Source organism: Mytilus californianus, unplaced genomic scaffold (assembly GCF_021869535.1).
Source record: "Mytilus californianus isolate M0D057914Y unplaced genomic scaffold, xbMytCali1.0.p SCAF_2, whole genome shotgun sequence".
NCBI lineage: Eukaryota > Metazoa > Mollusca > Bivalvia > Mytilida > Mytilidae > Mytilus > Mytilus californianus.
In genome coordinates, this window is record NW_026262668.1 from 106,739,632 (window position 1) to 106,758,298 (window position 18,667).

Sequence of the window (18,667 nt, forward strand, 5' to 3'; positions counted from 1 at the left end):
TATATGAGAAACGAGAAACACTTATGAACCACATCAACAAATGACAACTACTGAACATCAGATTCCTGACTTAGGACAGGTGCAAACAATTACAGCAGGTTTAAACGTTTTAATGGTACCAAACCTTCACCCTTATCTGAAACATACCATATAACCTGTTTTGCTATTTGGTCAATTATGAAGTTTTCTTCTAATTTGTTCAAGCAGCTGATGTGACAAATGTAGTTAAAAGATTATTTATCTTGGCTGTTTATGCTTATCAACTTTTTATAAGAAAAGCATTGTTAATAAATGTATGAAAAAAGGAAGCTCTTAAGTAACATAGAAAACCAAGGCAAATACATCATGTTTATTTCTATTCATTTCAATATCAATTTACTAACAGCATCAGTCATGCAATCACCAATTTAATGCTTCAATGAAGTACACTTCCTTGACTAGTAAATTATTTCTTTTAAACATATGCTTGTGACAATGTTTTAGAACCATTTTATGCTTGAGACATAATAGATTTAAACTTTTGGTAAGCTGGTTATTGGTCTTGTATATTTGTTTTTCATTCATTGTTTTGTCATAAATTCGACCGTTTGTTTTTATACTGTTGTTGACCAAAGACATTTGGTTTCCAGACAATAACTTGAGATCTCTTTGAAATTGAACCACAAGGACCGTTCAATACCTCAAAAGAAAGGTTCAAATTGATTTTGGGGGTAATGGCCCAATCTGTTTTCTAATTAGGGGCTTATAAGGGCTCAAAAAGTAGGATTTTCATGTTACTGGACAATAACTTGAGTATTAGGTCTATGGATCTCTATAAAATTGTACCACATGGTTCCATACCAAAAAAGGGAGGTTGGGATTGATTTTATGGGTTATGGCTCTAACCGGTAAGGAAAAAGGAGCCAAAATCAACACTTTTCTGATACTTTGTATAACTTGCTTATTTCTTGAGCAATTTAAATGGGGTTTAATTCAAAGTCTTGAATTCTTGGGGTTCTTTAATATACTTAATCTAACCTTGTATTTAGATTTTTAATTTTGGGACCTGTTTTCAAATTAGTCCACATTAAGGTCCAAAGGGTCCAAAATTAAACTTAGTTTGATATTAACAAAAATTGAATTTAAGGGTTTCTTTGATATGATGAACCTAAACATGTATTTAGATTTTCGATTTTGGGCCCAGTTTTCAATTTGGTTCAAATTGGGGTTCAAAATTAAACCTTGTTTGATTTCTACAAAACTTGAATATATGGGGTTCTTTGATATGCTGAATCTAACCATGTATTTAGATTTTTGATGTTGGACCATAATAGGTAAATGTCCAGTTTCAAATTTTTAAGTTAAACCACATTCATTCTGTGTCAGAAACCTATGCTATGTCTAATATTTAATCACAATACAAATTCAGAGATGTATCAAGCTTAAATGTAGTGTCCATACTTACCCCGACTGTTCAGTTTTCGATCTCTGTTGTCATATTAAGCTGCGCCCAACGTATCATTATATTTCTTTTGAATTGTTTCACATTTTGTTATATTGGGGCCTTTTACAGCTGACTACAGTAAGGGTTTTGTTCATTATTGAACATAAGATTTTACTATGTTTTACCTTTGTCTGGCTGTATATCAAACCATCTGGCCATTTGTATGTCATGGAAATGGTTTCACTTGCTTTTTATACAACTGTAAAAATTTTTACCTCTAAAGGAAGGTTGGGATTGATTTTGGGGGTTAGGGTACCAACAGTGTAGGAATTAGGGGCCAAAAACAAGCATTTTTGTAGTTTCGGGACAATTACTTGTGTGTAAGTGTATGGGTCTCTCTGAAATTGTACCACAAGGTTCCATATCACAAAGTGAAGGCTGGGATTGAGTTTGGGCGTATTTGCCCCAAACGTTCAGGAATTAGGGGCAAAAAAGGGGCCAAAAACAAGCATTTTCTAGTTTCCAGACAATGACTTGTGTTTAAGTGTATGGATCTCTCTAAAATTGTACTACAAGGTTCCATACCACAAAGGGAAGGCTGGGATAACGTTTGGGGGTAATTACTCCAAGGGGGGGAGGTCAAAAAGTTTGGGGCAATTTTTTTTTCCAATTTTTTTGGGGGTTCATATTTTTTTTCTTCAAAAGTTCTAGGTAAATTAAATGGATCACTTCAAATTTTTAAGATCTTTGACCACATTTATGTTATGTCAGAAACCTATATTATGTCAAAAATTTTATCACAATCCAAATTCAGACATTATCAAGCTTGAATATTGTGTCCAAACTTGCCCCAACTGTTCAGGTTCGACCTCTGCGGTCGTATCAGGCTGCGCTCAGCGAAGCCTGATATTCTTTAAAAGATTGATGATTCTTTTACTTAGTTTTCTGTGTTGTATCTGTGTTATTATGCTCCGCCGTAGCGGTCAGGGGGCATTAAGTTTTACCCTTGTCCATCTTTGGACAATAACTAAAAAATGCTTTTAGCAGTTCTCATGAAACTTTGGTGAATTGTTTATATCTGTTGATGTAAGCTCCCTTTAGAATTTTATAAATTTTAGATTTTACATTTCTGAGTTATGGGGTTTTATTCATTAAAAAAAGGGGATTTTCCAGTTTTTGGACAATAACTCAAAAATGCTTTCAGCAGTTCTCATGAAACTTTGGTGAATTACTTATAGCTATTGATGTAATCTCCCTATTGATTTTCATAAATTTCAAATATTACATTGAGAAGAAATTGAACTTTATTTGTTTATAGTCTTGACAACAGATTTACTAAGTATTGCGCAACAGCACAGTGTATTGCACAACAGCAAGAAATCTTTAATTGAATATAAATTCAATTCATATAACCAATTTCAAGTTCTTTGACTACATTTATTCAGAATCCTATAATATGTCAAATATTAAATTACAATCCAAATTCAGACCTCTATCAAGCTTGAATATTGTGTCCATTTTTGCCCCAACTGTTCAGGGTTGGACCTCTGCGGGCGTATCCAGCTGCACTCAGCGAAGCATTTTATTAAAACTGGAGTTATCTTCCTTTGTCCATGATTATAGTTGAATCAACTACAATCAATGCTTTATACAATGCAATGTTTAATTTTGACTTCCACTGATAAAACACAGATCAAGTTGATTTTGGATAGTGTAACTTTAACCATTATTGAGTTATGCCCCTTTATAAATAGAAAGATTGCAAAATTTTTAGTTTCCATTCTGTAACTTAAGTTTGCCTCAACCAAATGTTATGAAACTTATACACAATACTTATTACTACATAATGCAGATTAAGTACGAAATTTGGTGGCGACACTTTTACCATTCTTGAGTTATGTCCCTTTATAAACATAAAAATTGCTGAATTTTTAGTTTCCGTTTTTAACTTTAGTTTGTCTCAACCAAATGTTATAAAACTTATACACAACCGTTCTAGAGTTATGCGTGTTTACAAATAGAAAAATTGCTGAATTTTTAGTTTTTGTTCTCTACTTAAGTTAGCCTCAACCAAATGTTATGAGACTTACACACAATGCTTATTACCACAAAACTCAGATGAAGTTCAAATTAGGGTAGCGTCACTTTTACCGTTCTTCAGTTATGTCCCTTTATAACTATATGATATGCAAGTGGGGGCATCATCTGTGTCCACATGTGGACACTATCCACATTTATTTTTATTAGTTTCACAACTTTTATATTTGATCATGTATTAAGCTTATATAATTTACATATATGTATGGTATATAAAATTTGTAATATCTTAAGGTGTTTTGACAAGATATTTACCTATTCACTATTGTGTGACACCTTTATAATATCGGCACGTTTTGTCAACAGATTTACAAGAATATAATGACAGTTGTGTCTAGAGGAGCAGTATTGGATTACTTACCATTCTGTACCCAAGTTCTCCCACCCCTATTTTTAATTGGGATTTATGTTGCTCAATCTTTGATTTTCTCTGAGATATTTTGTGAACTACTGTTTGTCTGTTCATCTTTTTAGCTGAGTTGAACAAAGTGAAAAACTGGCTAATCACTTAAAATGATGTCTTGGAAATGTAACCAATTCCTCTTACAGTTTTAAAACCCAGATCATTGAAACTTCACAGAAAGATTGCACACAATATTGAGGTTGTACACTTGATATTATGGAGATTTTTGAGGATTTTTTTCCTACCTTCCCATTAGTTTTAATGTAATAGAACATGAAGGATATGGGTATCCATCCATGACACAAAATCAGTATATAAATTGAGAATGGAAATGGGGAATATGTCAAAGAGACAACAACCCGACCAAAGAGCAGACAACTGCCGAAGGCCACCAATGGGTCTTCAATGCAGCAAGAAAATCCCGCTCCCGAAGGTGGTCCTCAGCTGGCCCCTAAATAAAATTGTGTGCTAGTTCAGTGAAAATGGACATCACACTAAACTCCAAAAAAAATGCACAGCAAAAAACACAAAATCCAAAGGAACCACTCTATTATTGTGACTTTTTTAACTAGTAGATAATTGATGACCATGAAAACATCTCAACACTCCAAGTATACCAGTTTAATCCTATTTTTTCTTTTACAAATAAGAACTCTTTTGTTGAACTTGTTTTGATTTTAGCTCCACTGATGAGTCTTGTGTAGGTGAGTCCTGTGTAGGTGAGTCTTGTGTAGGTGAGTCTTGTGTAGGTGAGTCTTGTGTAGGTGAGTCTTGTGTAGGTGAGTCTTGTGTAGATGAGTCTTGTGTAGGTGAGTCTTGTGTAGGTGAGTCTTGTGTAGATGAGTCTTGTGTAGGTGAGTCTTGTGTAGATGAGTCTTGTGTAGGTGTCAGTCTTGTGTAGGTGAGTCTTATGTAGATGAGTCTTGTGTAGGTGTCAGTCTTGTGTAGGTGTCAGTCTTGTGTAGGTGAGTCTTGTGTAGGTGAGTCTTGTGTAGGTGAGTCTTGTGTAGGTGTCAGTCTTGTGTAGGTGAGTCTTGTGTAGGTGAGTCTTGTGTAGATGAGTCTTGTGTAGGTGAGTCTTGTGTAGTTGAGTTGTGTAGGTGAGTCTTGTGTAGGTGAGTCTTATGTAGATGAGTCTTGTGTAGGTGTCAGTCTTGTGTAGGTGAGTCTTGTGTAGATGAGTCTTGTGTAGGTGAGTCTTGTGTAGGTGAGTCTTGTGTAGGTGAGTCTTGTGTAGGTGTCAGTCTTGTGTAGGTGAGTCTTGTGTAGGTGAGTCTTGTGTAGATGAGTCTTGTGTAGGTGAGTCTTGTGTAGTTGAGTTGTGTAGGTGAGTCTTGTGTAGGTGAGTCTTATGTAGATGAGTCTTGTGTAGGTGTCAGTCTTGTGTAGGTGAGTCTTGTGTAGATGAGTCTTGTGTAGGTGAGTCTTGTGTAGGTGAGTCTTGTGTAGGTGAGTCTTGTGTAGGTGAGTCTTGTGTAGGTGAGTCTTGTGTAGATGAGTCTTGTGTAGATGAGTCTTGTGTAGGTGAGTCTTGTGTAGGTGAGTCTTGTGTAGGTGAGTCTTATGTAGATGAGTCTTGTGTAGGTGTCAGTCTTGTGTAGGTGAGTCTTGTGTAGATGAGTCTTGTGTAGGTGAGTCTTGTGTAGGTGAGTCTTGTGTAGATGAGTCTTGTGTATGGCATACTGAATAATAACCAGTGTATCTTAGATGAGTTGTTTATCCACTTAAAATGTTTGTAATCTTACCAAGTACATTTTGACAATCTGTTTCCATAAAGTTGGTGTAAACATGTATAAGAAATAATATTTTTAGTAACATATTGTGTAAAATCAATACTGTTCTATATCAGAATATTTTGTCAGGTGTTCATTTTCTGAAGGAAAAAACATGTTTATCTATTCATTTCATTCTTAATAAACATCAATTAATTCTTTCTGTTACCTGATAATGTTTAAGTTTATTCCTGGCAGAATGGTCTTGACTTGTTTAACTTCAAACTACATAAAACCAGAGAGAGTTGTATTATGGTGGTGTTTGGAACTGGCATGAAACTACCGATACAGTACATACAAATGTGCAGTGACATAATTGAGAATTTAATTTGGAATTAAGGAACACCTCTTCATCCATAGTTACTCTTTAAGGCTTGTTAGGTTGCTACCTTTGTCTTTTTAGTTGTTTTGCTCTGTTATATGTTTTTGAATCCCCATACATCCATAGGAGATATTTTTTGCAGACATGTACATCTGATACATCAAAATAGATACCAAGCTAAAACATTATTGAATATATCATGTTATGGCTTTATTGTGAGAATGGATGTCAGTTTTATTTACAGCATGAACCCAAGATAATGGTAATTGAATCATAAGTGCTGTTTTTTCATTCTTCATTAAGTAAATTTCTTTACCATGAATAGTCTGTAGTAGGGTAACTGTTATTGATGGAAGTGTCTTCTCTTTATTGAATTTATTATCTTGTCTCTGCTGCAATGCAGTATGTCTGTCAAATCTACAGAGAAGTTTTGTTGGTTTTTCCCCAGCATATTCACTTATTACTGCATATTTCAGAGTTTGTTTTGAATGGCGTGTTGTAGAAACCTTTATAATAACTTAAAAAGGCTTTCAAGTTCTACTCTCTTAAGTGGACTTTGATTATGTTATTCTTTACAAGAATATTTTTAATTGAATGACAAATAGAAATGTGTGTGTATGTGTGAGGGCATCTTCAGATTATACCTTTGTTATCATTATTATTTTTTTATGCCCCCACCGTAGCAGAAGGGGCATTAAGATTTACCCTTGTCTGTCTGTATGTCCGTCTGTACATCCGTACGTACGTCCCAAAGTTGGTGACGTTCTCTAACTTTAGTTTGCCTCAACCAAATGTTATGAAACTTGTACACAATGCTTATTACCACAAAACACAGATCAAGTTGGAATTTTGGTGGTGTCATTTTTACTGTTCTAGAGTTATGCCCCTTTACAATGGAAAAATTGCTGAATTTTTAGTTTCCGTTCTCTAACTTAAGTTTGCCCCAACCAAATGTTATGAAACTTATACACAATATTTATTACCACAAAACTCAGATCAAGTATAAATTTGGGTAGGGTTACTTTTACCGTTCTTCAGTTATGTCCCTTTCTAACTTTATATGATGTGCTAGTGGAGGCATCGTCTGTGTCCCATGGACACATTTCCCATTTATTAAGTCTCCCAAACGAAGTTTGGGAAGACTTATTGTTTTTGCTCAGTTCTTATTATTATTCTTCTTCTTCTTCTTCTTCTTCTTCTTCCGCCGCTTTTAAATTTGAACTTGTCCGCACCCGTTCTCCAAAACCGCTTGTCAGATTAACTTAGGGTTTCACAATATGTTAGACTAACATATCTAGTGGTGCAATCAGGGTTTTGTTTGTGCAATGGGGTTTATAAAGGGGTACTTTGAGGGGCAAAAAGAAAAGAGGGTTTTACTATAGAACCCTATGGGATTTTATTTTTTAAAATTTTCAAATGATTATAAATTGAAAACCGTTTGTGATAGACACAATCTTTTTAATTGAAAATGTTCTAAATGATAAAGCCCATTAAATGAAATACAGGGTTAGTCCCCAGGGGTCACCCCCACCCCCTGCCATTTAAGAAAGTTCTAATACCTTCTAAGTGGTCAAGATCCCCACCCCTAAACCATATATATTCTGGATTGTTATGCTAAGATGGTTTGAATGATATACAGGATTAGTCCCCAGAGGTCATCCCGACCCCCTGCCATTTGAGAAAGTTCTAATATCTTGTAAATGGTTGAGATCCCCACCCCTAAACCATATATATTCTGGTTTGCCATGATAAAGCACATCAAATGTAATACAGGGTTAGTCCCCAGGGGTCACCCCCACCTCCTGCCATTTAAGAAAGTTCTAATATCTTACTTGTAAGTGGTCAAGATCCCCACCCCTAAACCATATATATTCTGGTTTGTCATGCTAAGATGGTTTGAATGAAATACAGGGTTAGACCCCAGGGGTCATCCCTACCCCCTGCCATTTGAGAAAGTTCTAATATCTTGTGAATGGTTGAGATCCCCACCCCTAAACCATATATATTCTGGTTTGCCATGATAAAGCACATCAAATGAAATACAGGGTTAGTCCCCACGGGTCACCCCCACCCCCTGCCATTTAAGAAAGTTCTAATATCTTGTAAGTGGTCAAGATCCCCACCCCTAAACCATATATATTCTGGTTTGTCATGCTAAGATGGTTTTAATGATATACAGGGTTAGTCCCCAGGGGTCATCCCTACCCCCTGCCATTTGAGAAAGTTCTAATATCTTGTGAATGGTCGAGATCCCCACCACTAAACCATATATATTCTGGTTTGTCATGTTAAAGCACATCAAATGAAATACAGTGTTAGTCCCCACGGGTCACCCCCACCCCCTGCCATTTAAGAAAGTTCTAATATCTTGTAAGTGGTCAAGATCCCCACCCCTAAACCATATATATTCTGGTTTTTCATGCTAAGATGGTTTGAATGATATACAGGGTTAGTCCCCAGGGGTCATCCCGACCCCCTGCCATTTGAGAAAGTTCTAATATCTTGTAAGTGGTCAAGATCCCCACCCCTAAACCATATATATTCCGGTTTGCCATGATAAAGCACATCAAATGAAAAACAGGGTTAGTCCCCAGGGGTCACCCCCACCCCCTGCCATTTAGGAAAGTTCTAATATCTTCTAAGTGGTCAAGATCCCCACCCTTAAACCATATATATTCTGATTTGTCATACGAAGATGGTTTGAATGATAAACAGGGTTAGTCCCCAGGGGTCATCCCGACCCCCTGCCATTTGAGAAAGTTCTAATATCTTGTAAATGGTTGAGATCCCCACCCCTAAACCATATATACTCCTATTTGTCATGTCTCGAACATTTGAATGACGTATACGGTCAGTCCCCAGGGGTTCCCCCCACCCCCAATGTTCTAATATCTTGTAAATGGTTGAGATCCCCACCCCTAAACCATATATATTCCTGTTCGTCATGTAATGAACATTTGAATGACGTATAGGGCCAGTCCCCAGGGGTTCCTCCCCACCCCCAATGTTCTAGTATCTTGTAAATGGTCGAGATCCCCACCCTTAAACCATATATATTCTGGTTTGTCATGCCAAGATGATTTGAATGATATACAAGGTTAGTCCCCAGGCATCACTAATGCATATAACTTTACTGGACGTTGCCCAATGTCAGGCGACCCTGGGAATTACGAATTATGGGAGCTTCGTTTGGGAGACTTCGTAACAGCATCCTGTTACAATCATTTCTTGTTTGTTTTTAAAGTGGATGGAGGGGGTCTAGATTAAAATAGAAATAATTGTTTAATAATTTACCAAAATTTTGTTTATATGATGCTTTTTGAAAAATATGATAAAAGGATTGGGTCACCATGCTTTTTTTCATGTGCCAAATTGTCAGATTAGGTATAGATTATGCATGGTAAACCCAATTTTGTGTGTAAAACTAACGATAATTTTTTTAGATAAAACATGAGAAGATAGCTCCTATAATATGCTTTCAGAAAATATAAAGAAAAATTGTGGTCACTGGACTCATTTTCTTGCTACTTGATATAATACTTCATAACATATTCCTTTATAAAAATTACTTTATCTGAGTTACCTCCTCTTATATGGCAAAGTTGAAAAAAATGAATCAAAACAAAATTTATCAAGATTTTGTAAAATACGGCCGTAAAAATATGATCATGATGATAAAATACATAATTTTCTGTATTAAGATGAAAAGTCATACCTGTACTAATGAATTACATTCTACTCTCGAAATTGGCACATTTCATTAAAGATCTAGACCAATTTGTTTCTGCTTTTTTACAATCCAAGAGGGAGGAAGCTTAACCTTAAGTTAAAGAATTTATGCATGTTTCTTTTTTTGTTCTAATTTCTATCATAAAGTACCAAAGTATCAAATAATGGTTTCTTAACAACCTGACACTGATATATCTCAATACTAATCTTTGAGATCGTCCCTGTTGAAATCTCATTTGTATTAAAGCTTCTAATGAAGGAATCATGACAAAGCATGGATATTATTTGATTACAACTTGTTTAAGTTAATCCTCAGAATTTTCTAATTCTATAAATGTTTTAAATCTTTAAAGGACTGTATTGAGAAAATATATAATTGATGTAAAAATTAAGACTGTACCCATAATTTTTTAGGGGCCAATATAAAGTTTGAGCCCCACCCAAATGTTAAGGTATATCAGGAACATATATATATATATAGATATACTGTTCCCAGGGTATATATTCAACTGCCATCTTAAGTTTTCCTGCTGGAGGTTGCACTTCTCATCAGGCACTTTGGCTTCTGCCACAAATAAAACCTTGTCACAAAGAGTCCTGAAAGTGGCATTTAACATCAATCAATCAATCAATCAATGTATTTATTTTTTTCTAAATCTGTTTATTAAATAATAAGATTAAGATAGGAAGTGACCATTTAATCTTTCAATCTTTCAGTCATGAGAATTGTACAAAATATATGATGTATTTTGGTTTTATGTGAACAAATTTTATTGAAATCAGCTCTCCAAATTTGTACAATGATTTCATGAACCTTATTATAACCAAGTTCAAGGTCCACTATGAGTAAACATTTTGTGGACTGTGTCAATATCAGATCCAGTACAAAATTTGGACAATAGATAATTCCTTTCTCTTGTTTAAACTGTTATATTGGAAATCATTTCAGTTAAATATCTGTTAAAGTTTTACTGTGTATGATTACTGCAGAGGTTTTGTACTATGTTTAAACATCTGTCAAGTTGTAAAGCTCAATGAAAAGTTGATCATAAGCAAATGATTAGAGTGTAATACATGCTGTCAAATATCAGTAGGTAAAATCTGATTACATCATACTTGTACCACCAGTATTCACATAACTTTCTATATACATTGTGTATATATAATTTTTCAAGGATTTAATCTTCCATGTGAACTACGTAAATTGGAGCATTCATTAAACATTTATTGGACAGGTAGGTCTTTTGTAAATTTTTATAGGATTTATTTTCTTATTTTAGAATTAGAAAAGTTATGGCCTAGTTATATGGTGTTAAAATACTTGTGTTGTACATTGAAATAGGTGATTATTTGGTGAATAGGTTCACATATTTTCTTCTTATCCTTTTTATGTTGAGGGCTATAATTTTCCATTTGCTTTGTGTGACATTTACCACATTTTGATTCTCTTGTGCAGATTTGCCTGCCACATGGGACATTATAAAAGTTCTACTAAGTTTGTAGAATGTTGAAATAGATCCTTGAAATCCTGAACCAAAAAAATTGACTACAGGTAATTGTTGAACAGGCTATGTATGTCCCATGGCCACACTGACATGGTCACTATCATGAGCTGCAATAAATAGATTTTATCAAAGGACAAGGTGCAATAAGGGCCTTATTTGGCCTAACTTTTTACTGAAATCTGAACTTATAATTTAAGACTTCAATTTTATGTCTATTTTAAAGTTGGTAGTAAAAAGTAAGGACTAAATTGTATATATTCTGACATTATGGGTAATAAAAACTCCAGGAGTAGTTTTGTCTCGCCTTGACGGAGTCAAAAAGCGAGACATAGGTATGCTGTTTGCAGCGTCGGTGGCGGTGGCGGTGTCAACAATTGTATTAGTTTGTGATTAGGTCTAGTTTATAGTGAACAACTTGTGGTAGGTCAATGATAATTGGTATGTGGTTGTATAAGCATTGGCACATCTTATTTTCACAGAGATTATTTGGCCCTGCCCCCTCAGTCATGGTCTATTGACTTTGAAACTTTTGCTTAGTTCACATGTATTAGTTTGTGATTAGGTCAGTTTATGGGAAACCACTAGTGGTAGGTCAATGATATTTGGTATGCAGTTGTATGAGCATTGGCATATCTCATTTCCATGGAGATTATTTAGCTCTGCCCCCTTTATCAAGGTCTATTGATTTTTAAAATTTTGCTTAGTTTACATGTATTAGTTTGTGATTAGGTCAGTTCAAGGGGAACCATTAGTGGTAGGCCAATGTTTATTGGTATGCAGTTGTATAAGGATTAGCGACATCTCATTTCCATGGAGAATATTTGGCCTCGCCCCCTCAGTCATGGTCTATTGACTTTAATACTTTGGCTTAGTTTACATGTATTAGTTTGTGATTAGATCAGTTTAAGATAAACCGCTAATGTTAAGTCAATGATATTTGGTATGCAAATGTATTGGCATTTGCAAGTATCGTTTCCATGGAGATTATATAGCCTCACGCCCTCATCATGGTTCATTGATTTTGAAACTTTTTCATAGTTTACAAGTTAATGTTTGTGTTTAGGTTTGTTTAAAGGAAACGACTTATGATAAGTCAATGTCATTTTTACATAGTTTTTTTATCCCCAAATATAGAGTGCATGCAAGAACCAAATAATTAATTTACTGCAATATTTGTCTATATGAACAACACCTTTTGTGTTAATTTTTGATGGTACTTACATGTGCTCAATATTTCCCACTATCAAATATGAGTAGAAAAATAGGATTTTTGATATTTTTCAACTATAAAATCTATGTAAATATTCATGATACTTCAAAGATATTTCAGTTTGCACATATTTATTGACTATTCTTAAGCTAAATTCAACTAGCTTTGTAATAATTGATTTTTGAATGCCAAAAAGGACCCTTAATGTGCTTCCTCCTTTGACCTATTGGATATTTCAGGGTACTTTTTAAGCACAACTACCAAAATATAAGCTCAATATGTTTTTTCTTTGAAAGTATTATTACCTTTAGGGTACATTTTCTGTTATTTCTGGTTAACTGTTAGCCTTGAAATTTAATACCCAAGACTTGGTTTTCTATTGATTTATTGTTGAGCCTGTGACTTTGTCGCAAAAGTGAGACATAGCGATCCTACATTCTGTCGGCGGCGGCGGCGTCCACAAATATTCACTCTGTGGTTAAAGTTTTTGATATTTTAATCACTTTCTTAAACTATCCTGGATTTCTGCCAAACTTGGACAGAAGCTTGTTTAAGATCATTAGATAGTATCCAGAAGTAAATTTTCTCGCTGTGTTGAAGACCCATTGGTGGCCGTCGGCTGTTTTCTGCTGTTTGGTCGTTTTGTTGTCACTTTGACATATTCCCCATTTCCATTCTCAATGTTATTTGTAAAAAAAAAAATCCTGTTTATCCGTATTTTACTTATAAATTGACTTAGTTTTTCTGCCAGTTAACATTACATTCACTCTGTGGTTAAAGTTTTTTAAATTTTGATAACTTTCTTAAAATATCCTAGATTTCTACCAAACTTGGACAGAAGCTTCTTACAATCAAAAGATAGTATCTAGTATCACACTGAAAACATAGACAACAGCAAAAGTAGGCGAGACACTGGGTTCCGCGGAACCCTTACAAATTTTTATCTGCAAAGTTTCAAACTACAAATTAAAAAAAAAATCATTTAAAAGTTTATCATACGATTATAATCAAACACAACACAGCACAAACCTGAAAGTAGGTACTTCAAATTAAGCTTTGTAGTACAAATGTTGGGACACCAGAATTTTCTTATAGGCAGAGACTTACAGACTCTGCAAAAGTCCTGGTTGACTGTTTTGATTTTCCCCAAAAGTTTGGCAAAGCAATACTCAAAATTGTACCAGTTTTCTTTGGGTAATTTATGAGTATTGTAAATTCAGAAATTATTGCGAGGTTTTTATTATTGCGAAAAATGCGACAGAGTTGTAAACGCAATAATTTAAACTCGCATTTTGAAATATTTTATTTGAATTAAACAGGATTTTTCTCAAAATCGTAAAAATTAAAATCGCATTTCAGTCTAAAATGATAAATTCGCAATAATAAATGCACACAATAATTTCTGAATTTACAGTATAGCATATAAAGAATAATGTCTGATTTATGAAGATGGCTTTTTATTAGCTATTTTCAGCTTTGTTTTTACAGAAAGCAATTTACCAGGAATGCATTGTTGTTTTAGAGACTATTTATGATGGCTCAGGTTTTCTCCAATTATCAGGATAGTTTGTAAACTTGCTTTCACTATATTATGGATAAACTAAAAGCTTTTTATTGATTTGAATCCTTCAGGGTTTTTTCGGTGCTAAACATTTGAAATCAAACAAAGTACAGAGGAATTTAAGTTCAATAAGTTTTCTTTCCTTGTAATACTGCACTCTTGTGTTTTATAGGTTTGAAACTCTTATGTTTTTTTTTTTAAATTATCTGTTCCAAAGGAACTGTTTTTTTTTTCTTATTTTCCATCACTCTTTGTCTATCTAGAATCTAGTCAGTTTTAGCCTCTGAAACCACTTGAACCACTTGAACCAGCAGGAATCTAGTGTGTGCCTTACTTTCAAATTTTTTTTAAATTAATACTAGAAGCACAAAATTACTGAAAGTCCAAATCTTTGGCAGGAGGTCTTTTTCAATCAAGAATTGTCATAACATATTTTTTTTCACTTTTGTCACTTTTCATTGTTATCATTTTAGAATAATGACTTTTTTAAATATGATTTTTTTTTCTGTAGAATTATGTTGGAAGACACCTTTATAATTTTGTTAAAATGTGTGATGAATGGGTAAACAAGCTTTCTGTCTGGCAGTGAAATTCTCTACAACTTTGTTACTCAATCTACTACCTTTGACTTTTCCCCTTTTAATGTTTTCTAAATCACACATTACTTTTGCAGTTTTTATTTTAAAGACTAAGTTCACTGGGAATGGGCTGAACTGGCACCAATTAAGAATATTTGCATACTCCAATATAAAAATTAGGAGATGTGGTATGATTGCCAATAAGACAACTATTCATCAGAGAGTGTTCTTGAAATCTTTTTTCCCTTGTGGTCTGTAAAGAAAATCTGCTGGTCCTCACTATGATTTCTATTGCAAAATACCAAAATTGTATAGGTCCTTTGCAAAATTTTGGTGTTCAATTAGCCTTCTGACCATAACTTTTCCAAAACTCTGCGAATAGGCAAAGGAGGAGAATGTAAACAACTATAGGTCACTGTAAAGCATTCAAAGATGAACAAAACCCATACCGTATAGTAAACTTTAAAAGTCTGTAGTATGACAAAACCCATACCGTATAGTAAACTTTATAAGTCTGTAGTATGAACAAAACCCATACCGTATAGTAAACTTTATAAGTCTGTAGTATGAACAAAACCCATACCGTATAGTAAACTTTAAAAGTCTGTAGTATGACAAAACCTAAATCAAAATAGAAAACCAAAGGCCTGATTTATGCTAAAAGTCTTTGTTTTATCCATTTTATTTTAAAACAGTGATTTTTCTCTATACAGTAATTAACAAAACAAAGAAAGTTATTAATTGAGAATTCACTGCAATATCACAGTCTGTTTTGGGAGTGGGTATAGGATTCTTCGACCTGTTTTTGGACTGGCTGCCAGTATAGAAGCCAAATAAAAGAGGATTGAATGTCAACATGACTTTGCCAATTGTTAAAGTATATCAGCACATTTTTCTACACACTTTATTAAATAAGCATTCTTTTGTGAAACATATAAATAAACATTACTTTAATCATTCCATGAATAAAAATACAGCATTTTTTTTGACTGCCAAATTAATATATGCAGTCTTAATTTGTTGTAAGTATTAACTGACATTCAGGAGTTAAAGTGGGGAAATATAAGTCAGTAACAAGGGTGGATATCTTTATGATTGTCTTTGTGAAAAGTACAGGAAAGGGTGCTCATCCTGCAAATGCTGCTATCAGGTGAGACATGAAGGAAAAAACCTCTTTGACATCAGGATTCCAGGACAGACATGTACAATTTTTTGAAAGAAACTTTTTCCTTCCCATTGCACATGTTTAATAGAGACCTATAGTGATTTTAGAACAAGAGAGCATTCATGGATTTCTTGTAATTTTTGCTTGGTTCACTTAATCCTGAAGACAGCACACATTGTTATATATACATGTTGATTATATTAATAGATAAATTTAATAACACTTACCATTACTTTGATGATATTTTTTGTTTTAAATAATCAAGAATTCTCTTATTATACTGCCGATATTTACTCCAGGAAACTTACTTGAATAAATCTAATATTAACAGCAAAAATTATCATTTTCTAGACTTGGATATATCAGTTTCACACAGGAAAATCAAACAGAAAATATTTTACAACAAAAGAGACGATTTTTTGTTCTCTATTGTTAATTTCTCTTTTTTTCGACGGTGATGTTTCTCTGGCCCCTTCTTACAGTGTGTATATTTCAAATCTAGTTTGCTATGTTGCTGATTTTGCAGTAATGATGTTAATCAAGTCTTTAAATTTAGATATGATTCTTATAATTTCATTGATTCTTTGAAAAATCTTTAAAAGATGTCAATTTAATACTGTAGTAAGATCTTTGAATATTGCTTTTATCGGTTCAAACATTGATTTTGTTTTTAAGAAATTAAAACATAACTAAATATGTATTACTATACATTTATGAAAACTTATAGTCCTACATCCTGTCAATATTATGTACTGATATTATGGCATTGCACAAGGTTATGCCTTTTCAGGGTTGGATGTGTTCTGAATTACTTTAATCTGCGGAGAGCATGATTTATTTATTAGTTGTAATTACTGTTGACCTAACTTTCAGTAGCTGCATGAAAGTACTCTTATATCAGTACTTTGTTGTCTTTTGTCTTTATGTTAGTTGTTTTTGTGCTTCAATTGTCAAAAGTCTTTTCTGTATTTGATCAATATAGTCTTCTGTCTGCTGTGCATGGTGTAATTCTTTTATATTAGGATGAAAACTAGTATAAAAACATTGACTTGGCAGCTTTTGTAGCTCCTCTCTGGCTTTGATTTCTGAAGTTGTAATGTTACACCCCTGTCCCAGGTTAGGGATACAGTTGTGCATTCACAAACATGTTAAACCCTGCCACATTCTATATATGCCAGTCCTAAGTTAGGAGCCTGTAATTCAGTGGTTGAGTCTGTCATATTAGTTTTTTGTTTATTGTTTTGTTATACAACAGGCCGTTTGAATTTTTCATTTGAATTGTTTCATATTTTGTCATGTCAGTGCCTTTTATAGCTGACTTTACTGTCTGGGTTTTGCTTATTTTTGAAGGCTTAAGGCTGAACTACAGTTCCATAAATCAACGTTATTATTATACCCCCGCTTTAAAAAAGTGGGGGTATACTGGTTTACCTCTGTCTGTCCTTCCGTCAGTCCGTCCGTCCCATGAATATTTTCATTGCATTTTTCTCAGGAACTACTTGACAAGGATTTCTGAAATTTGGTTTCAGGGTTTATATAAGTAAGTTACACCATGTGATGCGTTTTCAGATTCATCACTCAACAACTTCCTGTTTATGGAAATATTTCGGCGGGGGGTATCATCAGTGAGCAGTAGCTCACAGTTTTACTTGTTTGATTCTGATTTTATAGTATTCTGAGTCATGTGTCCTTTCCTGAACTATTTTAAACTCAGTTGGATTCCCACTGTGCAATCAGAACAATGATCGAAAAAATTGTTTATGATTCCTTTGTCAATGATGTTGGAAATCCTTTTGGTCAGTTAGAAAAAAATGTTGATCTGTTGACAATCCTTTCTGTTTTTGTATTTAAATGTTTTTGTAGATTACCAATATTGCTTGGGTCATAAGGTAAGATGCCAAAAATAGTAACAGAAATGTACTTTTGTCAGACATATATATAACCCAACAAATAGAATTCATTGGATTTTGTTTACATTTAATGATCAATTTAACCTTCCTTATTTTTGTTCTGCTTTGGTGTAAATAAGTCAATGATTTTCTTCTAAAGTTGAAGTTTTAATTTACTTAATATAGAATGCATAAAGTTCCTTCCTTAGTTTACTTTGCCAAAGGAAAACATGTTTACTGTAGAAGTCAAGGTTGAATTATATTGTAGCTAGAGAAAATGTTTCTTTCCATAAAATTGGTGCTAGAAGAATAACAAAACAGTTAGTAATTATGATGTTGAGCCTCTTGCTGTGGCTATTGAGATATACCATCCTGAATGAGATTGGTGTTGATTGGGTTGTAACTTGTATAGAAATGGCAGATATTGTGCATATGCTACTTTTCAGTGAGAAAGGGAAAAAAATAGGTTCTTGAATTCTTTGAAATAATTATTTTGCTACCCTTTTACAATTGTTTTGTTTGTATTCTTTGTAGAAAACCTAGTAATCCCAAATATCATATTTGTGAGTGCTTAAAAGTTATATCATTTATAGAGCAAACTATCTTTTTTATAGAAATTTATTGTGTCTAGACTGTTGAATATTGCTTCCACAGTGTATATACACAAATCTTGTGCACAATTTTAAATACTTGTTATTTTGGTAAACTTGTCCTGTTTTGGTTTCTGTCTGTCTTATTTTCCTCTCAACGTCTTTTTTTATGTTGTTGGGTTGCTGTCTCATCTCATCTACAACATATCATCTTTTGTGTTGTTGGGTTTGCTGTGATAAAGCTTTAACCTTAGTCTACATAGAGCAAACACCAATCCATCATTGTAGTGTTTGGTTTGCTGTGATATAACCTCTTACCCTTAGTCTACATAGAGCAATCACAAATCCATCATTGTAGTGTTGGGCTTGCTGTGATAAAGCATCTTACCCTTAGTCTACATAGAGCAAACACCAATCCATCAT

At 33.9% G+C, this 18,667-nt stretch overlaps 1 protein-coding gene across 6 annotated transcripts in view; it reads left to right on the forward strand.

Annotated features, from left to right (window-relative positions):
• LOC127728517 (5'-AMP-activated protein kinase subunit gamma-1-like) overlaps positions 1-18,667 on the forward strand; it is a 243,756-nt gene that overhangs the window by 144,922 nt on the left and 80,167 nt on the right. The gene's annotated exons all lie outside the window — the stretch shown is intronic.